General features: G+C 38.6%; 1 protein-coding gene across 1 annotated transcript in view; it reads right to left on the reverse strand.

Annotated features, from left to right (window-relative positions):
* Positions 1-22,070, reverse strand: part of LOC102548260 (uncharacterized) — a 90,878-nt gene that overhangs the window by 19,908 nt on the left and 48,900 nt on the right. Inside the window, exons 6-7 of the mRNA XM_087559470.1 lie at positions 17,286-17,388; positions 11,805-12,009 (exon numbers count right to left, since the gene is read on the reverse strand). The gene's annotated coding sequence lies outside the window, so the exon portion shown is untranslated. The remainder of the gene's footprint in view (positions 1-11,804; positions 12,010-17,285; positions 17,389-22,070) is intronic.

The following is a 22,070-nucleotide window of genomic DNA, read 5'->3' on the forward strand; positions in this document are numbered from 1 at the left end:
AGGTAACCACTTCACTGAAACCCCAACCATTTGAATGAAACAGAAATAATCCAACATATGAACACATCCCGACAGACATATGTACACTGGCTTTCTGAAATGTAATGTGTATGCAATTTGCTGAATGGCTGCTTGTCACTTCCATCTGGTCTCATTTCTCTAGCACTTGAATGCACCACCAGGCTGTGATCTCTAAAAGCTAGAAAACAAAATTTAAAAACTCAAAACATGTACGAGGGTGTGTTTTCCAAAGCAGCAGACCCCAAGCTAACACTGTGGTTACTGCATCGATCCCTCAGACACAGTTGAAAGTAAAAGGGGCCGAAGCACAAAGGCCACAAAGCATTCAAGACCTTCCACTGCAGACTTCATTAAGTGGGTAAGATAAGGTTGACAAGTGAATGACAAAAATCTAATTTAGGTTTTTCTGGACGTAAGAACACCGAGTGAGTCCAAACAGATCCCAACTTTACTGTGTATCCTCTCAACGAGGGCTGCGACCCAGAGTCAATTAGCCCCATAGATAGGGTCCTATTCAACCATGTGGAATGGAAAAAATCATGCCCTATGTGTTTTGGGTTTGAGCTCTGGTCCTATTTAAATTGCACAGATGTCATAGGTCCCTGAATTAACAGTGGCTACTAGGGAAATGTTCACCAGGCTAAGCATACTGAACAAAAGAATAGCTTGCTCTAGACACCACAATGAACAGGAAGGACTGCTGCTATTGTTTGACCTTCCTAGCTCTCCAGTCTAGCAACCCCATGGAATACCGGTTGTTTTCAAAGGTACTTATTTAGGGTCTATACTATGATACACTGCTTGTGCCGGTATGTGACTACTTCAATTCTCCTATTTGTCCATCCCTGCTCCTTACTCACATTCTTAACGCTCATGTCAGTCTTATCATAGTCAACCCAAATTCACAGACAAGAGAGCTGAAGATTCATATAATTTACTGGGCCCATAGTTAGGACAGCAGCAAGGGTAAGAACTCAGGCCATCCACCTTCTAAGCTCGTGTGTATATTCTGATACCCACTGCAAGGGGGAAAATATTTGTTAAATAGAGATAGGAATGAGTATTTCCTAATACCCTTTTAATAAAGAAGCTGGATTGACAACTTTAACCACTGTCCATCTGAAGAATCAGTGTATAATCATGATATAGCTTAGTGATTGGTGGTTCAGAATCCTTAAAGGCATAGTGCCCTCTCCTCTTTAGGTTTACCATACCTTTTAAAATATTTCACAGATAAAAGGTGTTCGTGCATCCACATCTATTATGTCCCAAGTCTTGCAATGAACCCTTATTTTCCTGTCTCTATTCCCAGAGTGCTGGAACCAATGGCAAGGCTACTACACCTATCTATGTGCTACTCTCTTAAGAAATTCTTAGACATTTCCCCATGTTTAGACTGTTGGACATTTGTTCAACCTTCAGCGAGACCTCAGCTCCTAGCTAGTCTCAGCTTTTCCAACTCTGACACACCCATTTTTCACTCAGTCCCTCAGTAGAATACAGATCATACATATTTATCTACTGTAGATAATATAAGGACATATTAAAGAATGTGTATTGAGGAGGAGAACCTAAATTCTCTGCTTGGCAAAGCCTGGTTAATATTGTGGATTCCTCAATATCCATATTTGTTGCCTCTGAATGCAGCTGTAATGCTAATTACAGAGAATATCCCACAGATAGATGGCACCGTGGACTGTTACCTATCTAGAAAAAGATGTCAGCTATACTGTACTACTACTATATGTCTCTCTCTCCCTGTGCAGTAAGAGACCTGAGGTAAGTTGCTATGCTCCATTCATAAGGGATAAGGTAATGTTTGTCCTCCTCTATTGCTATGAAATCACATAAGACTAGAGGTACAAAATGGTTTTTGAGCTACAAATGTTAAGTTAAAAACTAATAGAGACACAGGAACTAAGAAACTATGAAACTATCTGGATTTACAAACATACATAGACTTCAAGACAGAAGACATATATGTATATATATATATATACATGAAGACATATATATGTATATGTATATGTATATACACATACATAGCAATTTAAGTAAGTTAATGACCTGCTTTTGTTGGTCTCCCTCTCTCTTACCTTCCCTCTCTATGTGTATGTGTGTGTCTGTGTGTGCGCGTGTGTACACACGTGCAAACATGTAAGAGGCCAGAGGATGACATTGGGTGTCTTCCTCAGTTACTTTCCTCCTTGTTATTTAAGACAAAGTCCTTCTCTGAACCTGGGGTTCAGTTTGACTAGACCCACGAACCTATGAGCTCCCGGGACCTGCCTGTCTCCATGTCTCCTAGACTGGGATTATTGACTTGTGCCACTATGTGTGGCTTGTTTGTGTGTTAGGGATCCAAAGTCAGATCCTCATGATTCTGTTACAAAGATTTTCTGACTGGAACTTTCCCCCAGCCTCATATGTGTTGGTTTCTAGTACAAAATTACTGTGTAACATAGTAGTTACAGTTGACACTTTCTTCATGATACCAGGTATTGGTTAAAGCATACATCCTACAAACATAACAAAGGGTTTTGTAAATTAGGACCCAGAGGAGTTTTAAAAAACACACCCCAAAGTTATACTTTTAGCAACCTTAAATGAAGTCACCCGTTCCCAGCGCTTTTTGCTCACCAGGCCAAACCCACTTTAACTGTGCAGTAACCCAAGGCGGCAAATGCCACACTTATCCTCTGAGAACCAGTTTACACTAGTCAGATCTGCTGAGAAACATGAGCGAGTGTTCCTTTGACCAGAACACACACGAATGAAGACTTGCCAGCTTCCTCAAAGAATCAGGGGCTTTAGGAGGTTTTCAATGTCCTCAGAAGGTTTGACTCCCTCTGTTAGGGATGCCGATCTTGTAATATGGTTATTCAGGGTTACAAATAGGATTAGTGGTCATAGTTCTTAATCTAGCAGCCACTAGTCACTCCAAGGGCACCTAGAGCACCTACTGTGTGCATCTTGCCTCTTCAGACTAAAGCTGTGTGCAAGGTGTGAGACAGACTTACTGAGGCAGCCGATTTCCCTCAGGGTGCCTTCAATCTACCCTTTGGGAAGGAAACCAGAGTAAGTGAAGCAGTAAGAGTCAAATTAATCTCAGAATGCATTAGCAATACTTAAAAGTATTAAAATGAAATCAAAATGTCTTCAAAGGATTAAGTCCTTCACCTTTTAACCAGTCAGTCCTGCCTCCCACACACACCAATTAGAGTTCAAAGAAAAGATTCATACACCTCATTTGGAGATCAGTTGAACCTGGGGCACATGTGATAAATCCTTAATAAGTCAGAAAGATAGATGTATTTATTCTTAAAATTAACTAATTTTCACACCCAAGGTTAAGTGATTTGCCCCAAGACAATTTACTGGAATGTCTGATAAGACACCACAGCCCCATCTCTCATTTGGCACCCCTGACCCCTCTCCCTTGTCAAAGTGTCCCTGCAGAAACACTCACGTGTGCCGACAGAGTCAAACCAAAAGACGCTCATGCCTACACACGGAAACAGAAACAGAAAACAAACAAACAAACAAACACAGTTTTTGCTGAAATATCAGAGAATCCCATGGGCATTGAGGAGTGGCCTAGACATTGCTCCGTGGAGAGCAGGGAGCTGTGAATTCAGGGGTGCTGCTTTTTAAGGGTTGCATCTTGTACATAGTCTTGGGTTTCAAGTCCATCAGTTTCTTTAGCAGAAGAAAAAATGTCCCACCCAGAAAATTGGTCAGACACAGCATCAAAATTCTTTGGTTATATAGTGTGTTTTTGAGGGGGACACACACACACACACACACACACACACACACACCTTTTGAATTTTTAGTGCTAAACTCTTTCTCAAAGAATTCATACAACACTACAACATCCAGCAAGTTGCTTTCAGCCATTGGGAAATAGAACTTTTCCAAGTTTTTTTTTTTTTTTTTTTTTTTTTTTTTTTTTTTTTTGCTGTTACTTTTGATAGCATTGTTTTGTGTTTTGTTTTAAACCTCAAATATAATAATTTATACAAGGCACCTCTGGAAAAATGATAGTTGCACAACAATCAAAAGCAAAGTAAGATATGGTAATACAGGTCATCATTATGACATATGAATGACATATGAACTTCATTCCAAAATTGACTGAGATTGTCTGTATTAATTCGATAGTAAAGAGCCAAGGGGGAATTGCATGCTGGCATTGGTAGTGATACAGAATATGGAACGTTCAATACACAACATCTTCCCCATACCCAGCATGCTTTTTATGTAAACCTATAAACCATCTCTAGTCTGCACACCTTTGCAGTTTGATAGCAAAGCTGTAGTTAGAACAGATTCATCGTTTCATATTTCTCATTCTTCCTATTAAACTCCATTGTAATTTTGTTATGTCTCAGTCTATCTTAAGAGAACCCAAATTACACAAAACTTTGGGGATAGAAATTTGCATAATTGGAATAATTAAATTTTTGGTAATTATAATTCTCACTTAAACCTAAATTAAATATGCCAAACTATAATTATGTTCAAATTTGCATCATGAAAATTATCCCCATTTTGCTCACGGCATCTTAAAATATCTAACAGAGGATCTTAAGCCCTTCCGGTAGAGTCAAGAGGCCTTATCTCCCCAGCCTTTGGGAGGAAGAGACATCACATATTAGACACAGTCCTGTAGCCTTTTGGGAGAGGAAAGATGGTCCATTATTTCTTCACTGTGACATGTAGGGTTGGTACAATAATCTTTAGATACCTGCGAGGCACACTGCCATTAATGAGAGCAGAGAAATAGAGGAGATGGTAAAATATGAATGTTTTCTTTGGAGAGAAACGTTAAGCAAAGCAGGTCATGTTTTAGGACAAGGGTAAACAAGGGTAATGAGAAACAAAGGCAGACACAAAAAGAGTATAACATTTTGAGTCAGACACTGGAAAAGAACCATTGTCTCTTAGTCCCTTTAAAAGGAATGGAGATGGGGACCATGTACAAACAAGGAACACTCGCCTTTTAGCCCAGGGGACATCGAAGAATCTTAGGATTGAATCCTTACTATTTATTTGGGATGCCAAGATAAAAGACAAAAATAAAATGGCGTAAGCTGTCTTTCTAACCAGCCTCTCTGGCATAAGTCTAAACGAAACAAATGGTGTGATTAAGCTTGCAAGATGCTGTATTTACCTTCCTCTTTGGATGGATATAATCTGTGACTACCTTGGTCAAGAAATAGATAAGGCTCTGTGTGCAAGGTTGGCATGCTGTCAAAGCATACAACGGATCTCCCACAAAACCATATGAATATATTGCCAGTGGAGTAAAATATTCACATTAATAAAAGGATAATGCAGAAAAAGCCTGGCTGACATCCCATCTGCTCTTATGAATTAAATTTAGCAATCATATGTAATATAGACATTTCTGTCTGAATATCATAAAACCCTGACATAGCCGAGGCTTTCATTAGAAAGCTCCACAATGTGACTTGAATAACAATCTGTCTTAGCTAATTAGTATTTTCACGTTACCATATTCACTTCCAGACATATTGCTGTTTGCACATGGTAATTTAGGTAAACAGATCCCGTCCACAGCTGCATCAATTAACACTGCTAATCAAAACTGAATTCAGGTAATTAGGCACATTTATGCAAAAAATGTGTAATTTTGGGGGAAAAGCTAGATTCTTCAGTAATATGTCAATAAGTAAAAAGAAAAAAAATCTCATTTTGTTTATGAAGATGAAGGATGAGGGGAGAGAAATCGTCGCTAATACATACATCACGTAGACAGAGTAGAAATCCGAAATTAAATCTCACTCTTTAATTGGCCTGTATTTTCGGAAATTGGATCATATTTTTCATAAATGTTTTCCTCAATGTTTCCATATAGTGAAGCTGATTCATATCTGCCTAAGAGTGCAATCACCATCAAGCAAGATGCAAATGATTAATGAATCCTCAAGGATTCCTACAACTTGTGGGGCGGGAGACTCAGCTCACACTTGGTGAGCCATCTCGCCTCCCATCTCCAGGCTGGACTCTTGGTGACTCATCTCCCCATACACTGAAACCCCCTCTACCAGGACTCCTCTCCTTTTACAGCTTGAGTCAGGATGGCATCTCCCACCCCTATCTGCACGCCAATATTACTTCACGCTCCTATTTCTACACAACGCCCTTTAGTTGGGTTTTGTATTGGTTTTCAAAATGAATACATTGAACTGTTCCACTTTGGTTTTTGTCTCTTTAAAGACAAGCCAAAATGATAATTCTGAAAGCACAGTTCAGAGAAACTGGTTGACTTTGTGGTAAGTATTAAGCAGCTTAGGGGGGACTTACTTTATAAAAGATATCTGATATACCAACCAACGGCTCATCCGTCTATCTCTCCCACCATTCTCTCAATGTCTTTTCTTCCTGAAACTGTGGTGTGTTTCCTGCACACCTGCCCTTTCTAATGAAGCAGGGCTTCAGTCTCTTAGGCACTTCCTAAAATGCTGAGAGGGTATGCGAGTATAAAGGTGGACTTTGAGTGTTCGCACTCCTTTGGGCTAACTTCAGACAGTTTTTAAACCAAGAGAATCAACTCTCAAAGGTGGAAAGGTCACTAAGGACAGTTGTACTTGTATATTCCCAAGTCCCAGAATCTCCTGGGCTAATCTTCTGGAGATTTCCTTTTTGTCTAACTCAGGATAATTCTTTTTCTTTCCCCCTGATAATAAATCAGGAAATGATAGCAAAAGTTCTCTTGTGAAGCAGCATGCTGCCCCTTCTCCATGCTATAGGATTCCAGTACAATTTTTACCCTTTATTTTTAATGTGTCTCAGAATGACGTTCTTACCATGTAGCCTTTTTAGATAAATTTATCGTAAACAACCGGACCATTTGCTACAACAGAGAAACCTGGCAGATGCTGTCTTTGGGACATAATTTCAGTTATGGGAGCTGTCAAATAGATAGGCACATTTATCAACAGATTGTCAGAGTGCAGTCACCACAAGGTGTAAAGAACATTTGGCCAAGACACTTCTTAGGTAAACAAAGTTACTTAGAAGCTTTACATGAAAGAGAAGTATAAACATCTTAAAATAGCTTTTCATTTGTATGTGTCTATATTGTGTGTGTGTTGTATGTGCTTAAGCTGTGTGTGTGGGGGGGTGTCAGTGTGAGGGTGTCAGCTCTAAGTTTGGAGGTCAGAGAATAGCTTTGGGGGGCAGATGAAGTCATTCTCTTTGCTTGTGACAGTGTCTCAGGTCCACTTTTGCAGACCCCAGTCTAACCCAGACACATCTTATCTCTTCTTCCTTCCTCCAGGTGGGGGTTCTCTGGTATTCAGAGATATTTGTGCTACTGTGTCAGTCATTTCAGTGGTTTAAAGAGATTGGAACATAGGCTGTCGGGCTTGTTGAGCAATCTCTGTACCACCAGAGCCATCATCTCAGCCTTTGAAGATAAACTAAGTGGTGTCATAATTTTAGTACAAATGGTACAGACTATGTCAAACAGGGTACAGCCATCTGACTATAGCAGGTCAACAATCATGTGAATTAAGAGTTAACTAAGGAATTAATAGTTCTCATTAGTCTGGGAAGTTAATGCTGGGGTATTTATCATTTCTTAAGTATTCTCTTATTTTAGATTATATCAAACAGATTATAAGAAATAGTCCATTTAATTACTATTAGCCAATACTTTTACTCTAATGTCTATGGAACAGAGTCACATCTTGAAAATAGTTGTAGGTGACTGCCTTTTCAGTATGAAAATACTGAAAACCTTCACATCCACAACTTTGTTCTTTTGTTCAGTGAAATAAAACTACTCACGGGAGGCATACTTTTGACTTCTGTGAATTTAAGTTGCTGACACAATACACAGCAAGGGACAATAGGCAATAAATTAAATGCCACCAGTGGTTGCTTTTTTAAGTCTGAGGTTTTTAAACAGAAGGAATCTTACTCAAAATATGCAGTCCATAGAAAGATCACACACGGATTAATCTTGACTTATTAATAGCAAATGGTGTTATTTTGCAAGCACAAGGGAAAATGTCAGAGAAAGTTAGATTAGGAAGGGAACTGACTGCCAGAAAACACACACACGTGGGCACACACACACACACACACACACACACACACACCCCACTTTCAAATCACAGTGAAGCAAACTAGATGATTAGATGTAACAGCATAGAACCTTATTTTTTTTTCCTTCCATTTCCTTTTATAGCAATTAATTTTTCTACACCAAGAAGTGTGCATTTCACCCTCCCAGCTCTGATTCTCTTCCATGAGGAAAGTCCCCTGGATTTTAGTGACAGTATAGGTCATGATGGTGTCCGCACATTAGCGTCTTAGCACTCTACGCTCCCAGACGTTACACTTGCAGCAATGTCCTCTAAAAAACTGCATTCGTTCATTCTTGTGAGAACTCAAAGGAGATTATCTACATTAGACAAATTCCATAATTATGTCTGAAAAGTGAATATGGTGTATTGGAGGATTTTATATATCAGTTATTTGTAAGCATCATTTTAATAAGTAGACAAGTATTAACACAGAGAGAATGAATTTCGTAGTTTGACAATTCTGTGTGCCAAAGCTAAAGCTGAGAGACTCCATCTCATCGGAAGAATACATTTGTCTATAATTTATGGTGACTCTTTGTCCCAGGAATAAGAAGAGGAAATTATCCTTATAGCAAACAGATTCTAGTTAAATAGATTGTTAATCTATGCTTTGAGGTATTCTAAGTCTCTGGAGGCTAGAGTCGTTCTGCCAGTTGATTTGTCTCAGTTTCTCTGTGACAAGTATTTCTTCTGTGACTTTTTTTCACAGGCCCACTATAGAAGCCTATCTCTAAGAAGCCCGTTAAGAGCACACACGAAAGGCTTGTGCAAAAATAAATGAGAGTACCTCAGGCTTCTTAATTTTACACCACAATGCCTTGGACTTTTCTACCTTCACATAGTCAGAGTGGATTCTTTGATGAAAAGAGAGAGAAATGAATTGCCTACCATACGAAGGGGCGCTTTATTACCATTTTAATAGTTCACAGACACATAAAAAGAGGACACATTCACTGTGGGGAAGGACCCGATGCTGAAAAGACGCACTGACTGACTTAGTAATAAGAAAATTAATATGGTCCGGAGAAGTGAAGTCATTTTTTTTTGAAGCATCGTGAACATGCAAACTTTTCGCAAAGTAAAAATTCCAAAGAGAAGTAGTTTGCCTTTCCTATAATGTTTTCGAGCTCACTAAAAATACTGACTGTAGAGCCATAGACTGTAGGAGATCCTGGGAATGAGAGTCTAACTTTCAGGACTGCTCAATAAGGAGAAGCTGTGGGAGGAGGCCTCTGCTTTGAGGAATCTCCTCATAAACTTAACCCTGGTATAGCGTGCAGAGTTCATTGCTGCCTTGGGGTTAGGGCAAAGATCGTGCTGCCATTCAGAATGTTGCTTCTCTATGGAAAGCACTTATTTTCACTTGAATAGAGCCGGGCTCCTTGCTCCATGCCTTGGGTGTGGTGGAGTCTTTTAGGTTTTAGCAAAGAGATAGTATTTGGAACTTACCCTTCACGGTTCACCATTAGGTATGCATTTATTTCTAGATGTTTCTGCTTGAGCAGTGTTCCTGCCAGGGCTCTGATCTTTCCCAGGCAGCACATCATCAAGATATGCAAACAAGAAAATTAAAATACAAGGGTTTTATTGTTATTATTACTTTAACGACTCGGGGCCTGCTTGATGTTTGCATTTAAATTAGACAGACTAATTCAGATGGAGTTTTTAATTTCAGAAAGGTTAATCACCCTAACAAAGGTCAGTCAAACTTTAATCTTCACAAAAATTGCGATGGGCCCAATCACCTGCAGGACATTTATTATATTCCCATTTCCATGGGAAAGAACACATTTTATTCCTTATGTGTCACCAAATGTCTCTTTCTGTTTACTGAATTCAACTAAAAATATTAAATTCTTTTGGAACTCTGGGAAAAGTTCATTTCTGCATATCTTAAGAGATAATCTATTTTTTTTGAACAACGCGAAGCCACACTACCAGCTTGAATGATTTTTTTTCCTAGCCCTTTCTATGTCTTAGACACCTTTGCTGTTCATCTCCAGTATATGCAATAATGTTTTTGGCTAAAACAGCAGTGTGTGGTGATAGGAACTTGATTTTGCTAATCATCTGCTTGTTTCTGTTGATGAAGCTTATTGGGAACCAAAACTATTTATTTGGAGGAAGTACATGTTAATCGTATTTGAAGAGGAGCAGAATACTTAAATTCATTAACCCAGTACCTGTTGTATTTGGAGATAAATGGCGAGTGTCTTATCTGCTATGGAGCAGATTCTAGGGAGGAGAACTTCAAGTTAAAGAATAAAAGGGTCTCTATTGATACATCATCCTATACAATTGATGCTCGGGATATAACAAAACAATCAAAAACCTCTGCTTTCTGTTTCTCTCATCAGATTTATTAGACTTTAATGGAGGCTTGAGCAAAGTTAAAGTTAACTTACATCACGGTTTTGACAAACTGTGCTTAAAATTATCTGCATACCTAAATAGGTCAAAAGCCGAGAATTCCATGTGGTGATTCACTTCTTATTTTGATCATGTATAATCTAATTAGCAAAGTTTCGGATCAATATATTGAGACCATAATGCCATCTAAGGTTATGAATCAAATCAGGAGGAAGTTGAAATGCGCATGTTTCATACACACACACTCTGCATCCATCTTTTAGAAAGTGTCGTGGGCTTTAAAATGGCTATTATGACAAAAGACAACAGTAATAGGCAAAAGTCAAATTATTGTCTTTTGTCATAATAAAATGGACTGGATTGAGGGAACGTAAAAGAGCCCTAATGTACGTCCCCAATTCTATTGCATATCCATCACCAGAATAATTATGGCGGTGGTGTGACACAGCATAAATAAGTGAACTTTGCCTTTTGCATGGTCTCAAGACCCTTCCCTCCTCCTTTGTACTCAGAGAAAGTGCACAGACATATTCACACAGGCACATGGCTCTCTCCTCATCAATATTCACACTCATTAATTAACAATATGTGAAGGCTATAATTCGAGAAACACCCCAGAGCTTGAATATTCAATCAAACTAAGGAAATCACAAGGAAAGGAAAACACAGTTAGGACAATCATGGACCAGACTGACGATAGTACACTGTTTCAAGAAATAGTCTGAGAGTAGGAGAGGGTACTTAGTTTGTGGGTTCTTAGTCAAGCACAAAGCCCACTACCCTCCAATTTGATCCCTTCTTCAAACTAAGATAGGCTTTACATAGTCTATAGCAGCGTTTACCCTTTTCTCTCTCTTCTGACTAAGTTGATAATAAAAGAAGGCAAAACAACAGCTTTTATACGGTTAAGCAAAAACAAACAAAAAAAGCCCCCCAAAACAAAAAAAAATCTACAGTGTTCCACAATATAAACATTCAGTTGATATTTGCTACCGAATAGTAATTCTGAAAATTATTTTTGAAAAATAAGCTAGATTTTTTAAAGGTAAAATATTGTTCTCTAATCCATCCTAGGTATCAAAAGCTACTTAATTATATTTTCAAATCTTCAGATTTCTGAAAAATAAAATCTTAACGCTTTCAGAGAATGTCATATAAGTGATTAAAAAAAAAAAACCCCAGATATTTTAATAAAGCATTTCCATCACAGAACAGGAAGGAAGCCACCAAACTACCACATAAAAATCTTAGTAAGACAAATCTGGATGTAGAAGTATAAAGAAAACATACCTTTGGCTGAGCAAGTTTACAATTTCTCATCTCAGCTATACAGCCTTGCCGTTCCTCCTGAAGCAGAAGTCGACTCCGATTCCCTTGGGATCATGGTGACAATGCCATCATACCACTGGTAAATTTTTCGATTAAACTTTGCAGATGTGGTAGCAACTTTGCTAATTATGATATTAGCCAGCTGGCAGGGACAATCAGTCACCCGCTGTAAGGAAGCCAGACAAAGAGACATCTAATCATTGCAACCAGGGCAGATAAATTTTGTTCCCTTCTCACAGAATCTATCCCTGCTGACCCTTTCCTCAGCCATCGACTGTCAAATTTAGATTCCGTGAGCTCCGGAGCTTCCCTTTATCCCTGCCTCAGATCTGAAACTCCTGGTTATCAGGGAGACACACGTCACTAGCTGTCTCGGCGCAGGAAAGCAATCAGGTGAATACGACTTATTATCTTGCGTTGCTTTCAGAGGGCTGACAAGATTGATTTGAGACCAAGAACACAGTCACATCTCAGACATGTAGTTCCGAGGGTTTTGAGTTCAGACAATAATCCAGGTGCAAAGTTACAATAGAGGAACAAACGTCAGCCTCGATAGCTAAGGCAAGAACATGAAACACATTTATATAGATTTAAAACTATACATCCGTGTTTCCCTTTTCAGATGCCCTTCTGTTTTCCTTCCCTACCCCGTCCTGCCTTCGGAGTGAGTCTAAGAGCAGTGTCACCTGGGGAACCCGGCTTTATAATGGGGTAGCCTGAGATCAATCCTGTGGAAGCTATGTTCCGACATGAAATCCTAGATGCCCATTCTCTTTACATGTGAAGACATCAGCACAACAGGGCTCAAAGTCTCCACATTTGGTTTACTTATCCTAAAACCTAAGAAAATAGGCATGTATAGTTTAATATGACTTAAAGCTATTCACTGGGAATAGTAAGATATATGTATTTGGGGTAGCATTTGGGGGTGCTCCAAAATCCCACCAGAATTAGAAAGATCTCAGATATATATATTCACATCTTTGTGATCAGGTTTCTTCTTGAGAGTAATGTAACTTTAACCTTGATCTCTTTTTTTTTTCTTTTCTTTTTTTTTTCTTTTTTTTTTTTTTTTCTTTTTTTGGAACTGGGGACCGAACCCAGGGCCTTGCGCTTGCTAGGCAAGCGCTCTACCACTGACCTAAATCCCCAACCCAACCTTGATCTCTTAAGGCTGGCACTTAAAAAAAAATGAATCATAAAAAGCAGAAGAACAAAGATGCTGGAAATGTCTGAGGATGGAAGTTTGTCTGTCATGACTCAGTTTCGAGGAGAAAAGATTTGATAATCACGTTCAATATGCTTTGTGAGGAACTGTGCTGTTCCTATTAGGGTCACTGTGATAGTTCTGGCAGCTCCTTGAGGTCCTAGCACATAGTGGTTATGTACGTTGATGAAGAGTGGCTACTTAGCCTATGTCCATCATCTTAATAATACAGAGATTCATTCTTTAGGGCCCTTTGTTGATGAACATATATTAATTACTCACGTATGTAAAGGTCTACTTTAAATGATGAAAAGACAATTCCAAAAACAGGGAGTTAAAACGGCATTTAAAAAAAAAAAGTCAACTGTTTCAACAATTCTCCCCTGAAATGATTTCAGCTAAAGAAGTTACAATTTGTCTAAAAGATCTTGATTCAGACTGAGGATGTGAATTTTCTCTTAGGAAATTCAAAGGGAATAAAATATGCTATAGAACCTATAGGAAACGGAATGAATTTCATGTCTTCAAAGAAAGAAAATCATAAACAAACTTTGGCATTTGCTCATAGGTAGTCACGATGTGATCATGAGGAAGGCTGAGAAAATTGACTTTTGGGGCTGACAACTTCTGATGATGATGATTACCGAGACGCCTAGAAGGAGCAATGCTCTTCTAATAGGGACCACAGTTTCCCTCAACATTTGTGGCATGTGGGGGAGGGGGTTTCGAGAGCTACATCGATCAAGTCAGTGTTCACATACACCTCATGCAACTCTTCTCTACATTCTCAATTACACTCAAGATAATATAGACTGGAGGTATCATATAAAATACCTGCATGTCTCTAGTTCTGATAACACTCACTGCCTTTCCCCTGAATGGTTCAATCTATAGATAGTTGACATCACAGGCACAGAACTGGAAGATGTGAAACATGAAGCTTGTGACAGGGCACAAGCAAGTTAAATGAGGTATTTTGAAACAAACAACAAAGAACAAGGGATATTTTCAACTCAATACACCATATGTGGCTATGACCAAGATTGTAGAACTTGCAAAATGGAAAAATTCAACAGTGAAAACACTAATGATAGCCTCCAAATACACAAAATTTCAGCCACAAATGAAAACACAGGTCCCATTTAAAGGGCTACAAAGCTGCCTTTATCCATGTGGATAAGAATTTCCAGAACCATGGCTAGCACACCATGGACAATACATGGAGAGCGTACAGCGTTTGGCGAAGCCGCATATTCCTCTTTGCTGGGCAATCACGTTGGCTAGTTTGACACTTGCCAATTTCTGCTCTTCATGCCACAAAGACTGACTCAGAGCGGTGCCATCTAGCGCCTCTCCTCATGACGAACTGTTGTTAGATAAACACAACACATGCATGTGGGATGTTTTTAGAGGTGGAAACAGTCAGTAATGATGAGTCACTCTCCTAGGATGAGACAGCTCCTCTTGGGGGCTACACAAGCCACTAAGCCTGACTGTGCTGCAGATGCTGGTGCAGGTGTGCCCTAAAAGAGCCCAGATGTAGCACTATTTGAAAGAGAAAAGGTGTACCAGAATAATGGCTCTTGAGACAGCTTTTCCTATCTAGCTCTCTGATGGCTTGAGTATATTTAATTACATCATACACATCAATAATATCATATATGTATAATAGGTCCACGTATTTATACATACATAAGATATATGTATATATTATATACATATATAATATATACATGTATTATGCATATGTAAGTTCAGCTTTCCAGAATATTAAGCATATAAATTAATTTCCTCCTCTCCTTGTCTTCATCTGGAAGGCTGATGTCCCACCTCCTTTCCATTCTTAGGTCTTAATTTATTACATCCGAGACTTTGAGAAAGTTATTAGACCTCATTAAGACTATAGACAACAAGAACATATGGTAATACACCACAAAGGCTGTCCATAATACAGGCCAACTGCTTATCATACAGTAGGTGTCCAATAAATGCCCTAGTCCTAGCACAACAGCAACACAATCACTGGGAATCAACACAGGTTTTGCAAAAAACAGCAAAGGCTTCATGGTTAGGCTTTGTGAGTGGACTCAAAGCCTGCCTTTCTCCATTGATGAATAGCAACAATAAGAGAAGTGATAATATCTACCTCAATAAGGAATAAGAATTAAAGGAGTAATTACAAGTACCGCATAGTAAATGATGTTGCCAATTATTATTGCTCTGCCTTCTAGGCTAATTGGTTAGTAATTTGCTGTTGTTCAACTCATTTCAGTCTAAACAAATAAGGACTTTGAATGTGAAACCCTGGGAGTACAAATACACACACATACGCGCACAGCAAAACATATGGCATATACGGTATTTCATTATATGGTATATAATACATTTTATATATCTACATATGGTCATGTATGATTGAGGATGCATGGGAAAGAGCCCAGAGGTAGCACTATTTGTAAGCGAAACGGTGTACCAGAATGATGCCATGAGGTCACTAAAATAAATGAAGAAGTTCTGAGATTGAGTTGTTTTTATGATGCATTTTAAAACAAAGAATGGCACAAAGCCATAGGTGTTGTGTATAATTCTACTGTATAATAAGAATATTGTAATACCTGTAAAACTTATCCCAGGAATTGCTCACGATGGATGCCTGGATAGGGAAAGGTCTTGGAATAGAATTACTTTCCATAGACTATACTTTGCAGCTGAACAATTTTTGATATGGACAGATATAGGTATAATGATAGATATCTAGGTATAGATATGTAGAAACATAAATGTGCATACTTTACAATATCATAGTTGTATACACACATATATGCAGTTTTAAAAATAGTAACATATGTAACGAATACTTGGTAAAGAAAGTGTAAAGCAAGTGTACTTGTTTGAATGAATAGTTTATATTTGTACAAATATGTACAAATAGTTCTAGAAATTTCCATTTTCACACAGCTCTAAATGGTCATCACAACTTTCGTGGGGCTAAGTAATAGCAGGGAGGACATAGAGCCTTCTATGTCCACTTGTGTCCTAACCACGCTTTACTACCTCTTGCTTCCACTCCTCATTTCAACACTACTTTCAATACCATTGGTTGGGTTTTTCAGTTGTTGCTGTTTTTTGAGTAGGTTTTCTACATGTACTGAATTTCAAAATGTTGGCATGTCTTTGGCATCTCCTCTTTCCAAGACAAGATTTAATTCAGAGTGAGACTCAAGATTTATTCCCACATTCTACCCAATTTTAGAGTCCTATCAAGCAAGGGGCTCGCTTCTCATGTACAAACATACAAATGCTTGTTGTCAGAGAGAGAGAAACATCAAGATGTCTACATTCCAGAAGAATATAGAGCTTAGGGTTTCTAACGCAGCAAAAGAAGCCATGTAACACACGAAAAGGTGCGAACTGATGATGATGTCAACGCTTGCCATGTGCCTAAAACCTAAGGTATCCCATGGCTTCCCAAATATGCAAATCCGACAATGTATGCTCATTACACATATCATCTCAAGGTCGCCGGTACTCTCCTAAGAACACATAAAGAGTCACATTTTTTCTCCATTCAAAAAAAGATGTTTCTTAATTTCTGAAGGTGCAACCACCAATTACACTGCCTAGGGCATAGCTGGCGCCAGCGTTGCTAAGCAGCTATGGCCTAGGGTAGCCCATTGCTTGACTGCCACATTGTAAACTGTCCACAGAACTTACAGAAGAAAGGCAATTGCCAAACTGCATTAGTTCAAAGGCAATGAATGATTAGATATCATAGATGATACGGCCAGCACCCGAATGTACTTGGTAACTAATGGGTAGTCTTATCAACAGGTGGCACTGTCACTGTCATTCCAATTCATTTTAAACAGCAGTAGAAAGCCCGTGCCCTTGTAGTGAATGAAAATTTCATCTAAGAAACAAACGCAGTTCACACAGCCACTGCTGGTGCATCTCCCATTTGCCTGTTTCTCTCAAATTTAAATTGCGGGAAACTCTGTGACTTTTGGTATGGTATAAATTTTGATTCAGTGGTTTTGGATGGAATTCGACATTTGACATTCCCACCAAGCTCTTTCATGATGACAGATATCCCTGCTGGTGGCCGCGGATAGCAAAACTATCCTACTGTGGACAGTGCAGGGAATAAAAATGACATGCTTGCTAACAAACACAGGAATATTAAAGTACAAACTCCTGCACGACCGAAGAATAGCCTTTTCTCCTTTATCACTTACCTTGTCGAGCAGAACTTCGACACTTTCAGTCCTGAGATTCTGTGCAAATGTGCAGTAAAGGCACGATTTTTAGTTAGGTTTTTTTTACAGTGTTAGTTAACTCCTGTCAGATGCAAAGGAAAGAAAAACAAATGATTATATAATTCCTCATGGGGGAAAAAAGGTGACATCTTTAAAGCACTTTTATCAGTGAAGACAGAATTTGAAACATGTGAAGATTTATTTTTTTTAAATACCCTGGGTCTATTTTCTTTCTTGTGCTTTAGGTATGTAGTATTAGTTTATATTCATCATGTTTGACCCAATAACAAAATAAGGAATTCACACAATCCTTTTCCCATGATCCCCACGTTTTTCTTGCACAACCAAATATTCACGTATTTTTGTTTTAACACAGCTACCTAAAACTAAATGGTTTAATCAGTAAGACCATTGTAAGCGGATATGGCGTAGCTTGTAATAATTCTAGAAGCATTTGCTAAGCTTCCATGACTATTTTTTTTGCCAAGAGCTAATTCTCTTGATTTGCTTGAGGGTAATTGTTTTAAAAAGAGAATGGGAAAAATAATACTCTAAATGTAATGGGCTAACATTCAGGTAAAATCTTACAAGAGGATAAATAATTTGGTTCCGTGTTTTGATTTTGTTTCCCTTTTCAGGATTCCTTCCACTGAAATCCATAAGAAAATATTAGTAACATAGCCAAGAGTAACACAGACTCAAAGTATATTTGTAGAAAATTGTACCCATAAAGCAATACTTAGCTTAATAAAAGCAGTGTATTTTGATGTTTATAATCTTCATATTATTTATTTACAATTATTTAGTAGATTTCATGACATCTATTTGTGTGTGTGTGTGTGTGTGTGTGTGTGTGTGTGTGTGTGTGTGTGTCCAGCTAGTCTGCTTTGAAGATTCCTTCATCTCTGCCTTCTGAGCACTGGGAATACTGATACCATTAGAGTGGGTGGTAGGATTTGAACTCTGACCACTGGGAATACAGGCAGGCCTTCACACCCACCAGACAAGTGGGTGGGTGCTGGAATCTGAATTCCAGTCCTTATGGCTGTGCCTCAGGTATTTTCCCAAATGAGTCATTTCCCTACAACCACCACGATGTTTTAACCGGCCCTTCACGCTTATGGTTTTGAAAAGGACAATCACTTGGCAAATGCTCAGACCTGAACCTGGTCCTCTGAAAGTACATGACTACAAAAGATGTTCAAGGAGTGACACTACAGAGTGAAAGCCACAGACCAAAGGGATAGCCAGGAAGTTTATGTGAGGACATTCTAGTATCAGTCCTTCAGGAGAAACCATGTCTCCACCAACAAATTCAATACAAATGTTTGCTCTAGCACCTTTTCTGGAGATAAAGGCAAAGCTTCAGAGACTTAGAGTGATCGAGGTCGATTTCACAGCTCAGTAAAGCAAGTTGGGAATGAAGGAGGTCAGAATTGATAACCACATGGGCCTGTGTAAGACACTGTTTATCACTTTTAATACAAATTCTAAAGTAAAAAAGTTGACTTTCTACTTTAGAATTCCCCTTAGTATTACATCAATAGTCTGAGAGCCATCATGTCAAGCCACTTTCAGGAACATCTATCACAAGAAAGCACAACATTGGGTGGTTTTTTAATCTGTCTTGTCCCATTTTATGTGGGAGAGGCCAAATAAAGCCTCTAAGACGTTCAACTAGCTGAGAATCTTTATAGTCTAGAATATGGACATTTTGTTTTACTATTATAAAAGCATGGTGTGTGACTTATGAAACCAAGCAAGAGAAAGTGAAGGAAACTAAGTGAAATACACCGAAACCACTTCTCTATGCTTGACTGGGGGCTAGGTCTTTTCTTTCAAGTCGAACCATTAGTTATCTGAATAAATAAGACTGTATTGAAATTAGTAGCAAGATAGACCTAGCAGATACAAGAGGGAAAGCCATCTTCTGCCTATCTCTGAGCAGTTGCGCCTACAGAAAGACTGGGTAACCTTTCACATCTCCTTCCTCCAGAGTTATTCTAAGACTCCATATGAGAAATAAAAATAGCCTTGAGAAATCCAAGTTCTGAGTTGGATATCGCATAGGAGCCTGAGGGTGGACCACAGCTATGCATGCTATAAAAACAATATTGTAACCATGATGGTGAGTCAAACCCTTTGTAAATTTTGTTTTTATCTTTTTGTGTGTCTAAGAAAAACATATATTCTGACAGAACACTAAGAGTTATCCACAGATTTAGTTCACATATGTTGGGCTAAAGTCTGCTTTAAACAGAGCAGACAGAGTGGACAGGCATATCGGCATTCTCCTCTCTGAGACACATTTGCATAACTCTCAGAGGCCTCTGGCTTTTAGGAGCCATCAATTCTTTGCTCAGCTGGAATTATTCTGACAGCGTTGACATTACATTATCATCACGAGATCATGGTATCCTTAAAGGAAAGTGAAGATACATGGGAATTGGAAGTAAAAATAATATAGGTCTCGAAAATGCTAGATTAATATCAAAGTAATTCACATCAAGAATCGACAACTTAAGAGTTCAATTAGTCACCACTCCCTGTGCTTTCAAGGACGTGAAAAACAAAAGAAAACAAATAATCCTTTTCTCAATATTCCTTAACATGTCTTTACTCCTAGTTCATACATACCAGAACATACGTAGTTTATTTTAAAGATATATATTGGGGGAAAGAGATATTTTAGCATCCTATCCTGAAACTGATTTCTTTGTATAATTTGTTCTGATTCAAATAATTGTCTCTGCGACCTAGATTTCCTCATTCTCATAAAAGGGGGAATATTTTTTTTGGTGTTCATATTGTTTGGTAGAATTTCTAAGGTTTGTTTTTCCCCCTACAATGTGGTTTATTAATCAGCTTTAATGATATTATGCCAACTTGTGTAATTGCAAGACTGATGATAGTCATTTTCCTTGCATGTGGCCCTACTCCATGAGATACATACATACCAGTTGGTACCTAAATACTCCCAAATTTTCTAGTCTTGTCCAGAGTAGTGAACTAAATCCCCCCCCTTTTCTTTCTTTTTCAAGAAAAAGCTCACCATGTCACAAAGGGGAAAGAATGAGGTTTACATCTGAGTTTTCAGTGGCAAGGTTTTGTGTGTGTAATTCTGGATTTTCTTTGAGGAATGCCAGCTAGAATTGGAGTTTGGAAGACTGTGTTACGAAGAAAGATAAAAACAGATGCAACGCACAGCCAAGATCAAAGAGCCCCATCAATTCATTCCCAGCGTCAAAATCCAGCCGAGCCTTGGAGCCCTGTGTGTATAATAAGAAAGGTTGACTAAAACATAAGTGTTAAACAGATGAGCTGTCTCCTGCGGAAGCAAGGGTGGGAAGGCCCACTGAGACCCTTGTAAGGACACATTGGAGGCTAACACCTGCTCCTCCCCAACCAACCTACAGGCTACTAATGTGGCCTGAAGACATACTAACTTTAAAGAAAGGCAAGCATGCCCAGTGTACTTCATTTTATTCTCCCAAACAATTTCATCCCCGGCAAGGGACAAATTAATAAATTGCTTCCATTTCTCCAAGGTGACTTATCCAGTGCTTTCAGAATAAAAGAGGAAATACGTGATGAACTGTGTTTACTGGGAAATAGCTGTCTCATGGACTTCATCTTCCTCAAATGAATAATGTTTTTTAGAAGACAGTCTTACAAACACTGGTCAATAAAATTTTATTTTGCAACCTCAAAAAGTATTATTTTTCAGTCACATGAACAACACCTCCAATGCGCTATGAATACATTGCCAAATTCTACTTCTGGCAAAACAAACCGTGTAACTTAGCTCTATGCTCAATGAACACAGCATAGGAATTTAAAATTATTAAAGGGTCTGTGCCTACGCTGTTCATCTTCATATCCTTAATACAATGTTTGCGTGCAACGACTGATGAATTATTCTATTAAGGTAATTTCCTTTGAAGAAAACTGAACTCTTTTTTAAAAAAGTTAAGCAAGCTAGGTCTTTTGCAAGATAGAAAGACAAGGGGGAACCACTACTGTTTTATCAGATGAATTTCAAATAGCATCTAGAAGCTCTAACTTTGGTGTTGATTAACTCTCTCAAGCACTCAATATCCGGTGATTTAACTATGCAGTTAACACACTCGAATAAATGGTGGCCATTAGCTTTTGTTGTAGTCACCAAAATAAGGAACATCCGGTTAGAAGCTGAGTAACATGGCCTCCCTGGAGTGGGGTTAAAAGTGCAGGCTTCTGTTGGCATTACCATTCCATTCCTATTTCAACCAGGTTTACGGAATGTTGGTGACCTAAGTCAATGTGCAGGACTTAGAGAAGAATCATAAGCAGCAATGTGAAAAAAGAAAAAAAAAAAAAAAACACGAGAAACCTACGATAGTAGGCTCATTGTGGACATACAAAGGTCACATGGAAGACGTGGGATTAGGTTTAAGATTTTGTAATCAAAGACAAGGTAGAGAAGAGAGTCACATTTTCAAGGCTGGAGGGATAGAGACAGAATGGACTAGACTCTTCTATGTGTGAGTAGATGACTCTATTTGTCTAGGGACTAGAGGGAGAGGTCCCCATAGAAAAGATCATGAAATTCAGTGCAAGGAGTCTTCAATTACTCTATCAGCAAATTAAATTTTCTTTCCAACTATTTCTCCAAAAGCAGACTTAGGAAGCACCTGGCATGCATTCTGCTCAGTCTCTGAAGTTATCAGAGCCACTTCAGACATCGAGACTAAATCATTGGAGATAATTCATGGTGACTAGAGA

The sequence above is a fragment of the Rattus norvegicus genome, chromosome 7 (assembly GCF_021556685.1).
Source record: "Rattus norvegicus strain SHRSP/BbbUtx chromosome 7, alternate assembly SHRSP_T2T, whole genome shotgun sequence".
NCBI classification, from domain to species: Eukaryota; Metazoa; Chordata; class Mammalia; order Rodentia; family Muridae; genus Rattus; species Rattus norvegicus.